The 19,749-nt window shown below is 43.4% G+C and overlaps 1 protein-coding gene across 8 annotated transcripts in view; it reads left to right on the top strand.

The window, feature by feature from the left end:
• The window catches only part of B3GNT2 (UDP-GlcNAc:betaGal beta-1,3-N-acetylglucosaminyltransferase 2), a 178,736-nt gene that overhangs the window by 115,300 nt on the left and 43,687 nt on the right, over positions 1–19,749 (top strand). For 6 of the 8 annotated variants that reach the window (XR_009506550.1, XR_009506553.1, XR_009506549.1 and 3 more), the window contains one exon: positions 853–1,045. The exons of 1 other annotated variant lie outside the window; for it this stretch is intronic. The gene's annotated coding sequence lies outside the window, so the exon portion shown is untranslated. Of the gene's footprint in view, positions 1–852; positions 1,046–17,029; positions 17,135–19,749 lie in introns of those variants that run through there. One more of the 8 variants, XR_009506554.1, reaches the window with a different exon arrangement.

The raw sequence follows: 19,749 nt of genomic DNA, 5'->3' as shown, positions 1-19,749 counted from the left end.
TCTACCCTCTTGGGTTTAATGATAGGGGCCTGTGAATTAAAGTGACAAAAGAAGTTAGCAAGAGAAAAGACAGAATTTTATTCATGTACGTATGCAGGAGTTCACAGAAAAATGTGACTCAAAGAGGCTAGTACAATTTGGGGCTTATATGCCATCTTAATAGGGGAAGGAAAGGGGGAGAAAGGCACTTATGGGAAAATAAATGACTTGTAGAAATGATTCTCCTAAGATGGCCCTTAGGAGACTAGATGGGAGATGTGATAGTTTTGTGACAATGTCTAGGTGACTTCTCATCCCCTTGCAACTTCTCCCTCGGTGATAGGAGTCAATCTTTCCTGGTGCAAAAGTCTTAGGGAGGGGATTTATGATAGTTGAATTCTTTGGGGAGACTCCGCTTTTAGGCAGAAAAAGGGAATTCAGGAAAAAAACCTTTTCACTGTGGTATATTCCAGACCCCTTCACTATGAAGGTGGACTCTTAAAGGATGAGGAGGAGCTAGCTACACACCCCAAGAGTCAGAAGAGGGTGTTCTAGTCAGAGGGACTGTGTGTGTAGAGTCCCTGGAGCAGAAAGGGCTTTCTTCCTAGAATGTAAGCAACAGGAAGAGAAGTAAGAGAAGAGCTGGAACAGGAAGGCAGGGCCAGACCATGAGCTGGGTCTGGGGGGGTCCCGGCACGGATTTGTGGTCTCTGGGATTTTGGAGTGAGCTTTCTAGAAGCTACGAGGCTCATGATTTTCCATGAGGTCTCCACTCTCAGATGAGGAAGCCCGAGGCAGCCTCTCTGTGGGATCACAAAGCTTTACAGCTGGAAGGACCCTGAGCCATGACAGGTTCCCATCTTTATTTTACAGCTGTGCCGCCAAGGCCCAAGGTGACTCCCAGCGTGTAGATGGGGCTCAGCCTCCCCTTGAGGGGCCCTGCAGCCCTCCTCACCGTGGAGCATCCTCAAAGCACACCCGGGACACAGAAGCAAAGGCCCGCATGTGCCTTCACCGACCAAGCCGGGCGGCTAGACTCTCAGCTCAGTGATGGGCATAAAAGCAGGTATCTGGTGAATTCATGAACAGTCACAGGGCGCCCTGGGCCTGGCTCTGAGCTGTTAAGAGACACGAATACCTCATGTTTACCCAGGGCTCTGTGCTTCTCAAGGTGATTTCATACAAATTAAATCATGTGGGCTTCTCAGCAGCCCCGCGAGGGCTGCACGGTGGGGTGAAAGAGCTCGGGCCTTGGGGTGGGGAGAGCTGGGCCTGAACTCCCCCTGAGCCGTGTGATCTTGTACACGTTACCTCTCTTCTCTGAGCCTTAGTTTTCTTCAGCTGTAAAATGGGATCCTGGTCTCCGTGAGGCTCCAGAGAGCCTGTGTGTGGAGTACCGTGTGGGGCGCCAGCACGCAGCAGGTTCTGCTATGAGCTGCGGTGTTGCGGCTGCTGGAATGTGCTGGGAGGCAGGTCCCATTCGATAGAGGAAGAAACAGGCAAATGGTCCACGTTCTCTCACTGAATGTTCGCCACCAACAGTCAGCTGAGGATGAGCGAAGGCAAGCAGCTTGGCTTAGGTCGCTGAGCACAGAAGGTGTCAGCTGGAGCCAGCTCTGAATCACCTTTGGGGAGGGGCGGCAGGACCACCTAAGGCTTCAGGGGAGGGAATGTTACACTGACCTCACTAAGACTGCCTTCCAGTCACTTCCATCTCAGACCCTCTCCCCTAAGGTACCTGCAGGGCTGGGAAGGGGTCCGGTCATGGACACCCCACACCTGGCTCAGGTAGGGCAGTCATGCCCTCTTCCTTTCTTCTGGGCCTCTTGACCTTCAAACCAAGTGCCGAGCTTGCCTGAACATCCCTGCTTCCCTGCCAAGGCCAGGAGCTAACCAGGGACCAAGAACAGGAGCTCAGAGCCAGAGGCTAGTGGTGGCCTTAAAAATGTGTGCGGGAATGAATTCTGAGCCAAGGTGGCTTCTCAAAAATTTTAAAAATTGACATGTACCCCCTGAAACCAATGAAACTATTCAAAGGGAAAAAACAAAACAAACCACCCTCAGCTGGTCCACAGTCCCTCAGGTGATCAATGTTACCTGCTTGTGGGTCACCTTTCACAACTTACCCTATACTCATTGTTATGGACTGAATCATGCCCCCCAATTCATATGTTGAAGCCCTAACCCCCAGTGTGACTATTTGGAGATGGGGCCTATAAGGAGGTAATAAAGGTTAAGTGAGGTTGTGAGAATAGAGCCTTCCAAAGCAGAGGCCATGTGAAGACACAGTGAGAAGACAGCTGTCTACAAGCCAGGAAGAGAGGCCTCACCACAAATAATGCTGATGGCATCTTTGTCTTGGACTTCTGGCCTCCAGAACTGTGAGAAAATGCATTTCTGTTGTTTAAGCCACCCAGGCTGTAGCAGTTTGTTACGGCAGCCTTAGAAGACTAATATTGAATACATTCATATAACCCCTACGCAAAGATGCAGGCACAAAGAGGAGAGGGTGTTTTATTTGTTGTTTATTTGAACAAAAATGGGATCATGTTATACTCACATTACTGTGGAACTAGCTTTTCTCATTAATATGATTTAAAGGCCATCTAGGGGTTTCCCTGGCAGTCTAGTGGTGAAGACTCCATGCTTCCACTGCAGGGGGCATGGGTTCGATCCCTGGTCGGGGTACTACGATCCCTCATGTCACGCGGCATGGCCAAAAATAAATAAATAAAGGCCATCTGGCTCCTTGCTCACACCCACCTCCAATTCCATTAGGGCATCCCACAGCCCCCGAACCCTTCAAAACCTATCCAGAATCCCATCGCTTCTCCCCACCTTGCTGCTTCCACCTTTGTGTAAGCGCCATCCTCTGTCTCTCTCTCATGGCAGCAACCTCTTCATTCTTCTCTGCTTCCACTCTTTTTTTTTTAATACATTTATTTATTTTTTATTTTTATTTTTGGCTGCTTTGGGTCTTCGTTGCAGTGTGTGGGCTTCTCATGGCGGTGGCTTCTCTTGTTGCAGAGCACAGGCTCTAGGCGTGCGGGCTTCAGTAGCTGTGGCTCCCGGGCTCTAGAGTGCAGGCTCAGTAGTTGTGGTGCATGGGCTTAGTTGCTCCGCGGCATGTGGAATCTTCCCGGACCAGAGCTCGAACCCGTGTCCCCTGCATTGGCAGGCGGATTCTTAACCACTGCGCCACCAGGGAAGCCCTCTGCTTCCACTCTTGCCCCCTTAGGTCTACTCTCCTCACAGCAGCCGCTGGGATCCTTTAAAAACCTAAGTCAGGTCGTGTTGTTCCTCAGCTCAAAACCCCCCCAGTGGCTTCTCCCCCCAGTGCAGAGTAAAACCAAAGTCCTCATCAGGGGCTACAAGACCCTACATGATCTGTGCGTGGACGTGCGCGTGTGCACCGCCCCCCCCCCCCCCCAACCAGTCTACTGCTCTCCTCTCTCATCTCACCTCTGAGCCCTGCCCTCCACCACCCTGGCCTCCTTGAGTTTTCTAATCCTACCAAGCACACTCCCAAATCAGGGCCTTTGCACTTGCTGTCTCCTCAGCCTTAACTGCCCTTCCTCCTGGAAGCCACAGAGCTCCTTCCCTCACTTCCTTCCAGACTCTATCTCCCCCCACCTTCATTCTTCTTCATAGCACTTAACGCCATCTGACATACTACCTATTTAGTTGTTTATTTATGGTCTGTCTTTCCCCATTAAGGTGTGAATTTCATAAGCAACAAACCTTGTCCTCTTCCCTGCTGTATCCCTAGTACTTAGAAGACTGCCACGTTCATAACTGATGCTTGGTAAATGTTTAGTGAATGAAAACATGAATAAATCTCTCCAAGTCAATAGATGTAACAACCTTTTAACAGGTTGCATAACATTTGCTAATATGGATGGACCATGATTGACTTAACCAGCCCCTATTAATGATGTTGTTTCTACTTTTTCTTACTTTAAACACTGTTTGTGATAAGCATTTTTGCATAGCTACTTTAATATGCTGGTTCTTTTATTTCTGTAGGATGTTTTCCCTAAAGCTGGGTTGACGTATCAAGAGATAGGCATATTTTACATTTAATGGCCATTCCCAAATTTTCCTATCACAGTTCACAGGCAAATCCTGAAACAAGGTCTCAACCATTTCCCCAAACTGAGGCCAGGGTAAGATTACCCTTAGGTCAGGCAAGGGGGCCTCTGTCCTGGGCCCTTACACTTTAGAGGGCTTTGCGTGTCAAAAAATTAAATTTATTAAAGGCCACATGGGACTTTTTCTCGCTTGGGATCTTGCATTCAGCACTGGGCTGGCACAGTGTGACCTGCAACCCTGAACGTGAAAGCTCGTGATTAACACCGTCTCCACCTTTCCTCCTATTTTCTCGAAACAGAAAACAGCTGAATCCAAATGCTGTGAAGGCTTGTGGGTTGACCCCCTGCTGACCTAGTAGACAGTCACAGCTTTGGAGGGAGAAAGAATTTATTGGGCTGATATTTGTAGATAAAATACTCCTTTGTTGCATCCCTCCTCTCAGAGAACATGAGTTCAGCAGGTCCTGGCATAACCAAATATTATTTTTCAATAGTGCCAAGAGTCTATTTTCTTCTTTTTTTGGTCTAAGTTGTGATTCTGGAGGCAGTCACAAGTTAGCTGAATATTCACAACTGTTGTACATGGTGTCTATGTCAGTTATCTATTGCTGTGTAACAAACCACAGTGAAACTTGGTGGATTAAAACAACAGCAATTTATTTGCTTGCAATTCTGGGCTGGGAGCAGCTGGGCAATTTTTGTTCTGATCTCCATTGAGGTCACTTAGGCAGCTGCTCAGCTCAACTGAGACTGGACGGTCAGGGATGGCTTTGTTCACATGTTTGGCAGTTATGCCGGCTATTGACTGGGATATCTCAGTTCTCCAAATGGCCTTTCATCCTCTGGGCTAGAATGGGCTTTTTCACATGATGGTAGAAATGTTCCAAGAGAGCAAAAGCAAAAACTTCTTAAGGCCTGGCCTTGGGAGTTGTACAGTGTTACTTCTGTCTCATTCTGTTGACCAAATGAAGCCTTAAGGAACACCCAGATCCAAGGTAGGAGGTAGCAGAGGTAATAGACTCTATCTCCTGATCTTATTGCAAAGGAGCTGGACGCAGGGAGGTGTGATGTGTTGGGTACCATTATGTAAAAATATACCATGGTGTCTGAGGAACATTTTGCCATATTAGAGAATTATATTTTTCTTACATTTGTATACACGTAGTTGTAGTTGTAAGATATTTGAAGTGTAATACAGATTCCTTGCTTTGTTTATTAAGTGCACATTAAACCCCCAGAATTGTGAAGTTGTTTTTTTTTTTTTTTTCCATGATTTGAGATTCTACTTTATTTGTTATGGCTTAGACAGAGATTGTAAAATACATTGTTAAAAATCACAATCACAGAATTCAGTAAGTGGCAGCTGCTATCGTTGTTCTTGTTAACAGCAGGACCGAGGGTCACAGCAGTAGCAGTACAGCACTGGCGTGGAAAAAAACAGGGTCTAACAGATTAAATGAGCAAAAACACATTTTTAAAAATACTTTTACTACTGAATCACATACATTTCAAGAGCATTTTCTTTTCTTCAAATCAATTTAAATGCTTTCCATGAGCAAGGCACTATACTGGACATCAAACAACAACAAATAACCGTAGCAGACAAGGATTCTGTGCTTAATATACGCTGGGCGCTATGCTGAGCACCGTCCAGACGCTGTCTCACTTAATCCTCACAAAAATCCTATAAGATGTTCTCGCTTATTGTACCAGTTTTTGGATGAGAAAACTAAAGCCTGGAGGGATTAAGTACCTTAGCCAAGGTCACACAACTAGTGGCAGAACTGGGACTTAAATCCATGTCTCTTTGACTCTGATTTTAGCCAGTATACCTTGTGTAGCGCATTTTAATTGGACCCCATAACAAAATCATGAGCAGGGCCAGCATCGTCACTATATGAAGAACACAGCTCCAAAATGCAAGTATAAAACATTTAAAACAACATCCTGCACACAGTAATGATTGCTCAGTAGCAATTTGCTGTTATTGTTAAAAAAAATAATCTGTCAGACTGGTCTCACAAAAAGAAAGTCACTTGCATCTTTTATGCTCCTTGACCAAAAAGGCAAAAATACACAAGTATCCTCCTCTGTATAACATTTGAGGAGGGGAATTAAGGTCAAATTCATGTAAATTAACACAAGTTGCTGGGGGGGCAAGGGGGAGGTTTTTGTTTTTTGTGTTTTTTTTTAAATCTAAGGTCCCTTTCCTTAGACTTAACCAGTAGAACCTATATATTTTAACAGATTGATTGATTGATTTCAACAGATTGATTTCAAAGAGTTACCAGTCTGACTGGTTTGGTAAGATGCAGAATGTAGTTCAGGAGCTTCTGAAGGAAGAATAAAAAGTCCATCCAAAATGCCATCAGTTTTGGCCTGTAGATTTGACTCCACATTAGAATGAAATTTAGATAAGAATTCGACTGCACCAAGATCAACCAAATGCTGGACTGCTGGGGATACTTAACCAATCTGTTCGACAGACTCAGAGCCTCTTCTTTCATTGGAACAGACAGAAAATTGAACAATTCCAGCAAATGGAGAAAAAGTAGCCTCTCCTGAAACAGATCAGCACAGCAGATTAAGCTGTGCTCCGTCTTGCAGAGAATATTCTTGAGAGTGCGCTCCCTGATCTCGGCCAGCTGATGACCGAGTTTCCCGATGAGCCCCATCAGGCCCATCTCGTCCTGCTCAATCAGCCGCCGCCGGAGAATTCTGAAGTTTTATTTTTATAATAATATTTAATAAGATTTAATTGAAAAGTAAGGGACTTCCCTGGCAGTCCAGTGGTTAAGGCTTCGCCTTCCAATACAGGGGGTGCGGGTTTGATCCCTGGTCGGGGAGCTAAGATCCCCCATGCCTCTGGGTCAAAAAACCAAAACATAAAACAGAAGCAATATTGAAAAGTAAAATATATAAATAAAAAATTCAGCTTTATTTAAATACTTTTGATTTTAAAATTTTATATTTATTAATTAAAGTTCTTTTGTTTTGCTTTGTAATATCAATAAGTTTGAATGTTTTAGAAGAACTTTATTTTGTAAACTCTTAGATCATTGGGAATGAGTACAAGTTGAGTTGGGATTGGTTTAGAAAATATGACTGTGTAGCCCAGAAAAGAAAAAAGCCAGAAAAGGAAAGGTATTCAAAAAGATGATCTGCTTAAATTTTTAAAAACCAGAAACACTGGAAGTGCAATCTTCTGTTGAGTAGGTTTCTCATAAAATATGTGAGCAGAGAACTTCAAAAATTATCTAATGAACTTTTAATTGCTGATTAAAAACTGAAAATGAGCAAGAAAAGTATTCTCATCCAATTCATGACTTGAACAGGTTAAATGAAATCCTTGCAACTTTATATTTTTTTACTAAATGAGGATTTAATTACAGATCCAAAGAATAAGAATGTACGTGGCCTTCATTTGCACTTGAGAGACTTAGGGGTGGTGAAAATGTGCCTGTCAGCCTCTCTCCAGCGTCTGTTTTCAGATTAGGCAGCAGAACAGTGCAGAGTCATTTCCAGAAGTCTGTGCTTGTCAGACTCTTCAGGAGGGATGAGACCCCCGGGACACTCTGGGGCCCTGATGGGGCTGGAGAAAGAGCCACACAGACTCCTGCCAGAGCGACTCCATGGGGCCTGGGCCCTGATGCCCCCGTGGCTGATGCTCTTGCCCCCTACTCTGCACCCCTGGAGTCACCTGGGCCTTTGCTCGCCCGTCCCCCTGAGTAGGTACAGGTGTCACTTCTGGAAATGAAGGCAGCTGCTTTTCTGTTTGCACTTCCCTCCCAACACAGCCCAGAGCCCTATTTACCTACAGGAACCACTGCAAAGTGACAGCCCCGTCAGATCTGTACGTCTAGTAGCTGCCACAAGTCACTCAGTGTAGAATGGGAGGAAATAGAACAGGTTCCTTATCCCTGGATTGAGGCAGTGGAGGCCCAGAGAGGGGAAGTGATTTCTTCAAGATCACACAGCTCCTCAGTAGCAGAACCAAGACTCTCAATGTCCAGTTTAGACTCTTTCGTTGTGAGAATTAGGACTACTGAGCTGTCTTCACATCTTGGTAGAAGCTTGTTGTTTTGGTTTTTCCCCCTTTTGTAAGACAGCCCTACTATCCTGGTAATTAGTAAATGTCCACAGGCTCAGGGATTGGGTGAATTTATGAATGAGAATATAAAAATCTTAAATAAAGATAATGACATTCTCCCTTTTCTAGGACCCTCTGCTTGCTGAGGCAGCCCCGCTTCCAGCCATCAAATCCTGTAGGAGACTTTTGTTTAGTCTGGGGTGTGAGTTATACTTTCAACTGCATAGATTTAGAACCAAAGTTAGGGAGTCATAAAAAGACCTCAGCATCCTTTTTGTTATGACATGTGAAAAGTAAATATCTAGACCCCCTGATTTTTTTTTTTTTTTAGACCCCCTGATTTTTTATAGCAGAAGTTTGGAAATAATTGTCCATCAAAAGAGGACTGATGAAATGGCTTATCCTACAAACACACAGCAGCCTACTATGGAGCTATAAAAAGAAAGAAGTGACACGAGAGCTTTCCTTTTTACTTTTAAAGTCTTTGGCTAATTAATAATCTGCAAATAGAATATCGTGAAAAGCCGGCTTCCCACTCTGTCTCCCAGGCATCAAGTTCTCTTTCCTGCAGGCCACCAGCATGTCCTACTCCTTCTGTAACACTTTAAAAGACATTTCATGCACATAGAAGCATTTACATGGATAGTCTTTTAAAAAACACAAATAGAAACATATTGAAAAACACTACCCAGCATCTTTTTTTTTTCACATAATACATTCATTTATTCAATAAATATTTACTGAGTACCTACTATGTGCCAAGCACTCTTTTAGTCATTTGGAATTTGGTAGTGACCAAAACATTTCTTCCCTTCATGAAGCTTGCATTTTTGTGGGACATAAATAAACAAGTAAATATATAGTGGTAAGTGGTAAGTGCTATGGAAAAAAGCAGGATAAGGGGATAGGTAGTGTGTGTGTGTGCGTGTGTGTGTGTGTTTGTGAGGGAATTGTTGCTATTTTACATGGCATGGTCAGCAGAAGCCTTGCAGGTTAAGTGGTATTTGAGCCAAGGCCTGAAGAAATGAGGGAGTGAGCCATGCATGTATCTGGAGTTGAACAGTCAAAGCAGAGGGAACTTCCCATGCTGAGGCCCTGAGGGAGGAAAAGACTTGCTGTGAGGATCAACAAGACAGCCATTGTAGTTGGAACTGAGTGAATACATCTCAGATATTCTGTATCATGAGAACTTTCTCATTAGTTTTTACATCTGCATTTTATTCCATTGTGTGTGTGTATCATAGTTTAATTAAGCAGTCTCCTATTATGGAAATTTCGGAGACTTTTGGTCTCTTGTGATTGCAATGAATAACCTTATCAGGTGGCCCTTTGCACATGTTGAAGTTATCTGTAGGATTATTTCCTAGAATTGGAACTACTAGGAGGTCAAGGAAGTGTGTATTTGTATTTTTTATAGATTTTGCCAAACTGTAACCAACAAAGAAGTTGTACTATTTTTGTCCCACTGCCAACAACATATTGATTTTTTTAGTCATTCAACAAATATTTATTGAGCACCTACCAGGAACCAAGTAAATGTAAAGGACTGAGAATTGAAACAGAAACCCCAACTTGTCAAACATATCCTGACTCACAGAACAGATATACTGTGCCAGACCGAGCCATGATAGGCTTCACATACTATCGAAACTCAAATCTGCAACACCAGTTTGTTCAGACCTAGAATTCCAAGATAAGACCACTGGCACTTCTATTAATTCTCTAGTTTACAAAATCTAACTGATCCTTGCAAAGAGCACCCTATGACTAAGTACCATCTAGGGCAAAATGCACCTGGCAATTAAGGAGATCATTTTTTTCAGGCTAGGGCAATAGGGGAAACATTCATGAATGAGAGAGGTCTCAAAGAAGGGGAAGAAAACTTTCAGTTTTCTAAAACAAAGGAGTCATTGAGGAAGAGCAGAGGCAGCTCTTATCTTGGAACTGTACCGTCACTTCCAGTGTACAGTTCACTGGTTTTTGGTATATTAGCAAAGTTGTGCAGCCATCATCACAATCAATTTTAGAACATTTTCATCACTCCAAAAAGAAACCCCGTACCCATTAGCAGTCACACCCCATTTCCCACTGCCCAGTCCTAGGCGACCATTAATTTACTTCCTGCCTCTATAGATTTGCCTATTCTGGAAATTTCATATAAATGGAATCATACAATATGTGGTCTTTTGTGACTGGCTTCTTTCATTTAGCATAATGTTTTTAAGGTTCATGTTGTAGCATGCATTAGTACTTCATTTCTTTTTATTGCCTAATAATATTCAATTGTATAACACATTTTATTTACCCATTAATCATTTAGGTTGTTTCCATTTTTTGGCTATTACGAATAATGCTGCTATGAACATTTGGGTACAAGTATTTGTGTGAGCATATGTTTTCAATTCTTTTGGCTCTATACCTAAGAGTGGAATTGCTGGGTCTGCTGGTAACTCTATGTTTAATCTTTTGCAGAACTGCCAAACTGTTTACCACAGTGGTTGCACCATTTTTACATCCCTACCAACAATGTAGGAGGGTTCCAATTTCTCCACAGCCTTGCCAACACTTGTTTTTTTTTTACAGCTATCCTAGTGGACATGAAGTTGGATCTCATTGTGGTTTTGATTGGCATTTCTCTGATGACTAATGATGTTGAGCATCTTTTCATGTGCCTGTTTATCTTAGTATAGTTTTAAATTGCATATCACTTTTTTATGAGTAAGGTTAGGCATCTTTATATATGTTTAAGAACCCTTTGTATGTTCTTTTCTATGAATTGTTTATGTCTTTTGTTTGCTTTTCTTTGGGGATGTTGTCTTTCTTTCTTTTGTTTTCTTTCTTTCTTGGATTTTTCAAAGAACCAGCTAATAAATTTATCTATTAGTGCTATAATTTTTATGTTTTCAAATTCACTTCTCCTTTATTAATTCCTTCCTTTTACTTTCCTTAGGGATAATTTTCTTTTCCCCCCCGACTTTCTTGAGTTTTAGGCTTAATTTATTTATTTTTTAATTTTTTTAACTGACGTATTTTTTAGTATATATTTTTCCTCTGAGAACTGTTTTAGCTATATCTTATGGGTTTTGATATATAGTTTTTATTAACATTTTTTTCTAGATAGTCTACAGTTCCTTTCTTTTTCCTTTTTGAACCAAGTATTAATTAAGGGATAGTTATTTTTTAACAAGCCCCTAAAGGTAATTACTAGATAAGAAACACCAACTTTCCAAATTATCACTGAAAACGCAAACACAATAATAAAACAAAACCTATAGAACCAAACGTAATTGTCATAGCAATAAGTGTAATTAGGCCAAATTGACCTGTTAAAAGAGACTCTCAATATTAGATCACAAAGTTAAACCTAATGATAAAATGATTGAGAAAGATTGAAAATGAAAGGATGAGAAAATGTGTTTTTACCAAGTAAGTGTAAAAGTTTATCAGAGATCATTATCTTAATACTAGACTTGGATGAGTTCTAGGATAATAAGGTTGTGAAATTCATGATATAACTTTTTAATCTACGTGATATATAACATTTAACATCTATGTAACAAATAATACACATTAATAAAGCAAAAGCTAGAGGAAATACATGGAAAAAATAGAAACATCAGTAAGGGAGATCATTTACCTCTCTTTTAGGCCATGCTAAGGTAAGACCTAAATAATATAATTTTTTAAATAGAGCTGCTTGATACATATTAAACATAATCTGAAAACTAAAAATTTATTTTATTTTCGTGTATCTCTGGTAACATGAAATTAAATTGACTTAACAGTAATTAGTTCACCAAAAAAACTTCAATGAACTCAAAAGTAATGTAACTGTAGTAGAAAAAAGAAACTTTTTTCTTTTACCCTCCTAGGTTCGATATGCAGAAGGCGTTTCACAAAGATATGAGACTCAAGAAGGAGGCCAGATGATGAGGCTCATATTCCATTTTAGGAATATACACACATGTACACAAATATATACACAAAGGAAAGAGGGTTTTGGGCTTTTGGGTTGACAGATAGTTATAGATAACCAAGCAGTAAGGTCTTTTTATTTTCTGCTTCTATAATCAATTTCTAGTTTTGTTACATTATGATTAGAGAATGGTATCTATAGTCTTTTTGGAATTTATTGAAAATTTTAATAAATTCTTATTGAAGAATTATGGAGGGTACCAGAATATCACCCAAAAATATGCCACTTCGGCACATACGGATTATTTTAAGCTAATTTAAAGGCGATTGAGGACCAGAAGACTCAGGAAAAGCTCTTTACCTCCTCCACTTGCCTAAAAATAAAGGATTTCCCCTTTTGTAAAGGAAATTTACATTTATGAAGGAAATTTCCATTTGCAAAGATGTCTCCATACCAAGAAGAGAGCTACTTTGGAGACAACTGCTTATCACCTGAGAGACTCTTAACCACATAACAAAACAGTCTTATTTACCATACCCCTCACCAGCCTTTTCTATATATAAGATCATGTCATCTGTAATCAGAGATAACTTTACTTCCTTTTTTCCAATTTGGTTTGAATGCATTTTATTTCTTTTTCTTGCCTAATTGCTCTGGCTAAAGACATCTAGTACTACATTAAATTGAAGTTTTACAAATTTTCTTTGTAAGGTGAGCAGCTCATCCTGGCTTTAGCACTGAAAGTCCCATGTCCTTGGAAACCCCTCAGTCCCTGGAAAGCCAGGACAGTTGGTCACCCTAATTTTCTTTTATAAGCAATAATGGAATTATCATATTTCCTCTTCCTTTCATTTCCTTTCTCAGGAAGCTCTTTATATAAGTAGTACACAACCTTGGCTGTACCTAAAGGAGGTTAAAAAATCCTGATGCCTGTGCCCCCCACCCCCATAGATTCTAATTTAATTGGTTTGGGGTGTGGCTTGGGCATCCAGAATTTTTTAAAGCTACTCACATAATTCTAATATTCAGCCAAGGTGGAGAACCACTGGTATATAAAGATATGGAACAATCTCCAAGATATATTGAGTGCAGGATGGTGTGCATAATATACTACCACTATGTAGAAGGTGGAAAAGAAGAGAAGATATTTATATATTTGCTTATGTATATAAAATTATCTTTGGAAGAACGTAGAAGGATCTGTTAACATTGGTTACTGCCTGGGATGTGAACTGGGGATAGGGCGGGAGACTTTTCACTGAGTACTTTTTTGACTTTGTGAATCTATCATCTATTTTTAAGTTATTTTTAAATTCTACCTCTTTAACCTAGAAAAAATATTCACTGTCCTGAAAAAGTAGATATATAACTGAATAGACAGTATGATCTTTTATTTTTTTTAAAGCCCCCAAACCACACAAATTTAACAACAAGACCACCAGCAGCAGCTAAGCATAAAAAACATTTTCTGGGGAAGGAAATTTAAAATATACTACATACAAAATTACATTAATGTAACATATTACATTACAAAATTAAAATACATATATAAGTATATATGAGTGTACATGTACATATATGTATATGCTGTGTACACATGCACACAACAAAGGGAGTTTAATGGTGAAACTGTAGCTCTTTTGTTTCTTATAGATTAAAAAAATAAACCATATTCATTATTTTTATAATAAATATAAAATAAAAAATAGAAAGAAACCTAATAATCATGTTTTCATCTAAAGGCAGAGTTTTTTTTTTTTTTGGCTGTGTTGGGTCTTCGTTGCTTCACGCGGGCTTTCTCTAGTTGCGGCGAGCAGGGGCTACTCTTTGTTGGGGGCTTCTCATTGTGGTGGCTTCTCTTATTGTGGAGCATGAGCTCTAGGCGCACGGGCTTCAGTAGTTGTGGCGCGGGCTCAGTAGTTGTGGCTCTCAGGCCCTAGAGCGCAGGTTCAGTAGTTCTGGCACGTGGGCAGCTGCTCCGTGGCATGTGGGATCTTCCCGGACCAGGGCTCGAACCCGTGTCCCCTGCATTGGTAGGGGATTCTTAACTACTGTGTCTCCAGGGAAACCCTATCTAAAGGCAGAGTTTTGCTCCCCTGGAAGGAGTCAGCTTTGCCTTGCTGATGTGGTGGATTTTGCTCTTCTCATTTTCTTTCTGTGCCATGTGGGATCCTCTTTTCTTGCTCATGAGGAAGCCCAACCACTGAGGTTTCAAATCAGCCCAGCTGCCTCATGGCAGCGGCTGGAAGAGGGCTACCACTGGAGCTGGGCAGCTGCCAGCAGATGCCCAGGCAGACTTTACTGATTGCTTCTCACATGATGGCATGCTAGGCTGTGTGTAGGGCAAACAATCAGGAGACAGGACCCTTCCAACAAGGCCTTGCCTGTCTGAAGTGGCAGCCAGGACAAATGCACAGAAGCAGGCCTGTCCTAATATTTATGGGGCCAGGATGAGAGTATCAAAAGAGTCCCACATCCCATATGTCAAATACTTAAAAGCTGTAACTCAGGCTAACACACTGTTGACTAAAATATTTATTCTCCTCCCTTAATAAATATAACTTTAAGGCACCAGAGAAGGCCAGGTTTGAATGTAGAATTCCCTCTGTGATTCTTTGGAGTTCTGTGCTTGGATAAGGCTGTGTCAGGCAGCTGCTAAGATGGTGTCCACTGATCTCCACCTCTTACACTCTTGTGGAATCCTCTCCTCTTGAGTGTGGACGTGACCCACAACTTGCTTCTTTCTTTCTTTCTTTTTTAATTTAAGTATAGTTGTTTTCCATGACTTGCTTCTAACCAATAGAATGTGTTAAATGCGATGAGATGTCACATCTATGGCTAGGTTATACAGGATAGTGATTTCTCTCTTGCTAGCTGACTCTTTCCCTTCCTGGTTTTGATGAAGCAAGTTGCCACGTTGGAGAGGCCTCTGTGGCAAGTACATGAGGGTGGTCTCTGTCCAACAGGCAGCAAGGAACTGAGGCCTGCAGTCCAATGACCCTTGAGGAACTGCAATTCTGCCAATAGCTACATGAGTTTAGAAGCAGATGCTTCCCCAAACAAGCCTTCAGGTGAGACCGCAGCCCTGGACAACACCTTGGCCTCATGAGAGGCCATGAAACAGAGGACCCAGCTATTCCCTGCCTAGATTCCTAACTCAGAAACTGTGAGACAATAAATATGTGTTGTTTTAAGTCACTAAGTTTGCAGTAATTTGTTACACAACAATAGGAAACTAATATAATGGCACTGCTGGAAGAGTTGTCCTTCAGTCACGGCCCCCAGTTAGCTATTCACTTTCTCTTCTGACCCCCTCTTCATCTGGAATCTTGAGGGGCTTCATGCTCATCTTTATAGACACCCCAGCTTCCATGTCAGTTCTGCCTCCCCCACTCCCTACTCCTAGATGCCCTTCAGGCCTAGAGGGGACACATCTTAAGCTGGTGTAACCAGCTTAAGAACAATGCTGCCCTTGGAAGGGTGGGCTAGGGGATGATTTCACGGCCATTCATGCAGGGAATTCCAGGGTCCCGGGTACTCAGAACATTTTAGAAGAGGGGATTCAAGTCCTTGCCCCCTCCCTCCCGACTCCCACCCCACTGGAAAGGACATGGCTAGAGAAGGGGCAGAGCAAGGCCCTCCAAAGCACAGGGGCAAGGCCAGGGACTCCTCTCACCCACTCTAAGGCCAGCAATGCCCTCATGAGAAGTGCTGGTTGAGGGCCAGGTGGATTGGATCAGACCCAGAGAGCTGCCCGAGGAGCGTAAATGAGCAGAGCTGCCCCACATCTGAGGGCAGTCTTCAAAGCAAGCTGTGGGTTGAGCTGGACCCTAAAGGTGGGAGGGCTTAGAGAGCAGGGAAATGGGAAGGCCTCCAGCAAGGCAGCCAGCACTGAGCTGTGGGTTCCCCACAAGGTAGTTTCTTTAGGGCAGGGTGGTGAGAAGTTTGGGCTATGGAGTCAGAGTGCATCTGTTAAAATCCTGCCTCTGCACCCTGGTTGTGTGACTTTAATCAAATTACCACACTCCTGAGTATCATCACCTATAAAATGGAGACAATAATGGCACCTACTCCCTAGGTTCTTGGAGAGGATCAACGCATGTAAAAGGCCTGGGAAGTACTTCGTGAATACTGGCTATCACTAAGGAAACTGAGGCTTAGAGCAGATGAAGGGTGATCTCTCTGCTCCCCAGTGCTACTTGCCTTGTCTCATAGGTCGGAGGGAGAAGTGAGGAGCGGTTTATACAACTGCTAAAATACTCATCTGCTTAACAAGCATTGATGGAAACTTTCAGTCTGGTCCTAAGTTACGCCATCCTTCCTCAAACTACCAGAGCCATGAAGAGGTGTCGGGAGTGTGGAGATCTGGGTTCCGTGGTGCCTGCCCTTAACGAGTGTGCTGTCGGGCAAGACACCCAGTCTCTGCTGCTTCCTCTGTGAAGTGGAGCGGTTACCAGTGTCCCTCCAAGTGTGGACCACGGGGCTGCAGCCTCGGCATCACCTGGAGCCTGTTTGAAGGGCGAAATCTCAGGCCCCGCCCCAGACCTACTGAGTCAGAATCTCTGGGTCTGGGGCCTGAGAATTTGCCTTTCTAACACATTCTCTAGGTGATTTTTTGCCCACTGAAGTTTGAGGATCACTGGTGTGGACTGCCAGAGGTCTTCACAGACCCCCTCCCAGGTACTGATGCAGGAGGCCTAAGGGCTGGGCCTCACCAGAGCGGCTCCACTTGTATAGGCACCGATGGGGTTTGGAGGAATCAGATGTTCCGCTTCTACCTGTTAGAGTTTAGAAACTGCTTGTTATGGTCTGGATGTTTGTGTCTCCCCAAATTTGTATGTTGAAATCCTAACCCCCCCAACGTGATGGTATTAGGAGGTGGGGCTTTGGGGAGGTGCTTAAATCTTGAGGGTGGAGCCCTCGTGAGTTAGATTAGTGGTTACAAGAGGCTCCGGAGAGCTCCCTGCCCTCTTCACCTGGAGAAGCTGCAATGAGAAGTCTGTGACCCTCACCCGCCCATGCCGGCACCATGATCTCGGACTTCCAGCCTCCAGAACTGTGAGATATAAATTTCTATTGTTCTTAAGCAGCCCAGCGTGTGCTATTTTGTTATAGCAGCCTGAATGGACTAAGATACTGCTGGGCTAGGAGCAGGGCCGCCCAGTGCGAAAGGAAAATGCAGGGCGCCTTGTTCAAAAAGCAGGAGGAGAGCCTTTTTCTTTGGTCTGTGGTCTCCCTCATGTCTTGTTGTTTTAAAATTTGCTATTTAATGTTACGCCCTCTCGGGCAGGGGATACTTGCGGGGTGAGTACAGACCCTCACAGGCTTCTGGGGTTCTGCCCCAATCCCCACCCTTCCTGAGCTTGTGCCCAGGCCCCTGCTGAGGGCGCTGCAGCTGACAGGGAGACCTCTGAGCTCCGGCTGGAGCAGAAGTGATTGCAGCTGGAGGAAAGCAGTGCAGCCAGCAGCCACTGGGTACTTAAGGGTGATTAATGAATGCGTTTGGAAATTTCCTCCTGCTTCAGCCTCAGCCGGCACCTGAACTGTGGCCGATGCAGCAGTACATTTCTGTATAATCTCTTTTGACAGCTGGGAGGAGGGCAAACCCACAAGACTAACCCAGTTACAGCAAAAGAGAAATCTGGCTGCTCCCTGCTGACAAGGGGAACACAAGGGCGTCTCAGTTCAGAGATATAATGCTTCAGGACCGGCGAGCTGCCAACACAGAAAGTACTTGCCTGTCCAGCTCTCTGGCATATTTTTACTTAGTGACAAATGGTGGCTGTCACTGCTCGGCTGTGTCAAGTAGGGTGATGTGGAGGGAGCCAAGGGGATTGGGCTCCTCGTACCCCCATAGCCAGGCCTGCGATGTGTCAGCCCGGAAGGAGATGTACAGTGATAAGACGCCTGGTCAGGGACTCGGAAAAGCTGGGGTCTCTTCTGATTCTCTGTCTCACGGGGTGGCCTTGGGTAGACATTCAGCCTGCCTGGCCTCAGTGTTCCCATCTGTAACATAAAGGTATTCAATGAGATTATCTCCCAGCTCCACCTCTGCCATATTTATACATTTCATATGATTCATATGATTAAGGATTAAGAGATGTTTCAGCCTGTGCAGTTGGTTTTACAGGAGGAGCGTTAAGAACGTAGGGCAGAGTGGGATATAAACCGGAGGGTGAGTTGGTTACATCACAAAAATGTCATTAAAGAATTTGATGCTTGTTTGGGAGTGGGGGACCACTGAAGGCATCTTAAGAGGAAAGGGTTATGTTCAGAGCTGAACCCTAGACAGATGAAGTAGGATGCCAACTTTCAGAAGAACTGAGGACAAAAGAAGCCAGTTAAGGGGCTACGCACACACATCTTTGCCCTTACAGGACGGCACCACTGCCTTCCTAAGGATGGTGCTAATTCACACGCCCACCAGCAGACAGTTCTTGTTTCCTCATAATCTCACTATTACTTGACATTATCAGACGTCTGCATTTTTGCCAACCAAACGTGTGTGAATTGGCATTTCACTGCAATTTTAACTTGCATTTCCCTGGTTAGTAGTGTGGTTGAACATCTCTCTGTATATTTATTGGATGTTCCCTCTTCTGTGAGTTTGCTGTTCAGTCTTTTGTCTATTTTTTCTTATGCTTTTCTGTGAGTTTGCTGTTCAGTCTTTTGTCTATTTTTTCTTATGTTGTTAAAAAAAAACAAAACCCATAGATTCTGGTTACTAATCTTTTGTCAGTTACATGCAGTGCACATGTATTTTCCCAGCTTGTAGTTGGTCTTTTAACTTTGTTAATGGTGACTTTAGAAAAGCAATCAGATAATCGTTAACATAGTTGAATTTATCAACATTTTAACTTATGGTTTGTTCTTTGATATCTCTTTAAGAAATTCTTCTTGCTCTCAAATCATAAAGCTATGTTTGATTTCTCCTATGTTGTCTAAAAGTTTTCATGTTTTCTTTTTCATCTTTAGGCCTTTGCACACTGAATTTATTTTTGGGTATGGTATAAGATAAGGAAGGATCAGATTGGCTCCGATTTTATCTTTTTCACACGGATACCCAATTGTCCCAACACCACATATTGAGTGGTTCAAGGCTCGGCTCTGGTGCCCAGGGCCCAGGAGAGGGTGAGATAAGTGAGGTGCCCACTCTCAGGGACGTGAGGGTCTGCAGCAGAGAGTGAGCGCTTCCTTCAGTTTTGCGCCTTGTGTGCCTTGCTTGCCTCATCCTGTTTGGGCCCTGAGCTCGCTGTCCCCTTCCCTTCAGGGGACCCAGACTGTGGCAGGAAGGCTTGTCCTGATAAACGACACACATGGACTTTGGGTCTCCTGCCCAGGAATGTTGGTTCCTGAGACAGAAGAATCTTTGTGAAGAAGGAGGAAAAGGAGCCCTGGAATCTCCTGTCAGCCCCGGCTTGGGCTAGGGAAGGAGGGGTGCCTGGGACTGGGTCAGGGGAGAAGGGCAGACTGGGACTGGTGCCCCTGAAGTGCTATTTTCTGAGGCTTCTGGGGGCAAGTGGCTGGTGCCTAGGGGGCCTTTCCCCTCCACGAGGCCTTGAGCAAACCCTGCAGGGTCTGGTACTTGTGGGTTCTGCCCCTGCCTTCTCCACAGAATGTGGGAGGTCTTGAGGGCACCCCAGAAGTTTAAGCTACTGCATAGACTTGGAACA

Source organism: Balaenoptera ricei, chromosome 13, assembly GCF_028023285.1.
Source record: "Balaenoptera ricei isolate mBalRic1 chromosome 13, mBalRic1.hap2, whole genome shotgun sequence".
NCBI lineage: Eukaryota > Metazoa > Chordata > Mammalia > Artiodactyla > Balaenopteridae > Balaenoptera > Balaenoptera ricei.
The sequence above is the reverse complement of the archived record's forward strand: the minus strand, read 5'-3'. Positions and strand labels throughout refer to the sequence as shown.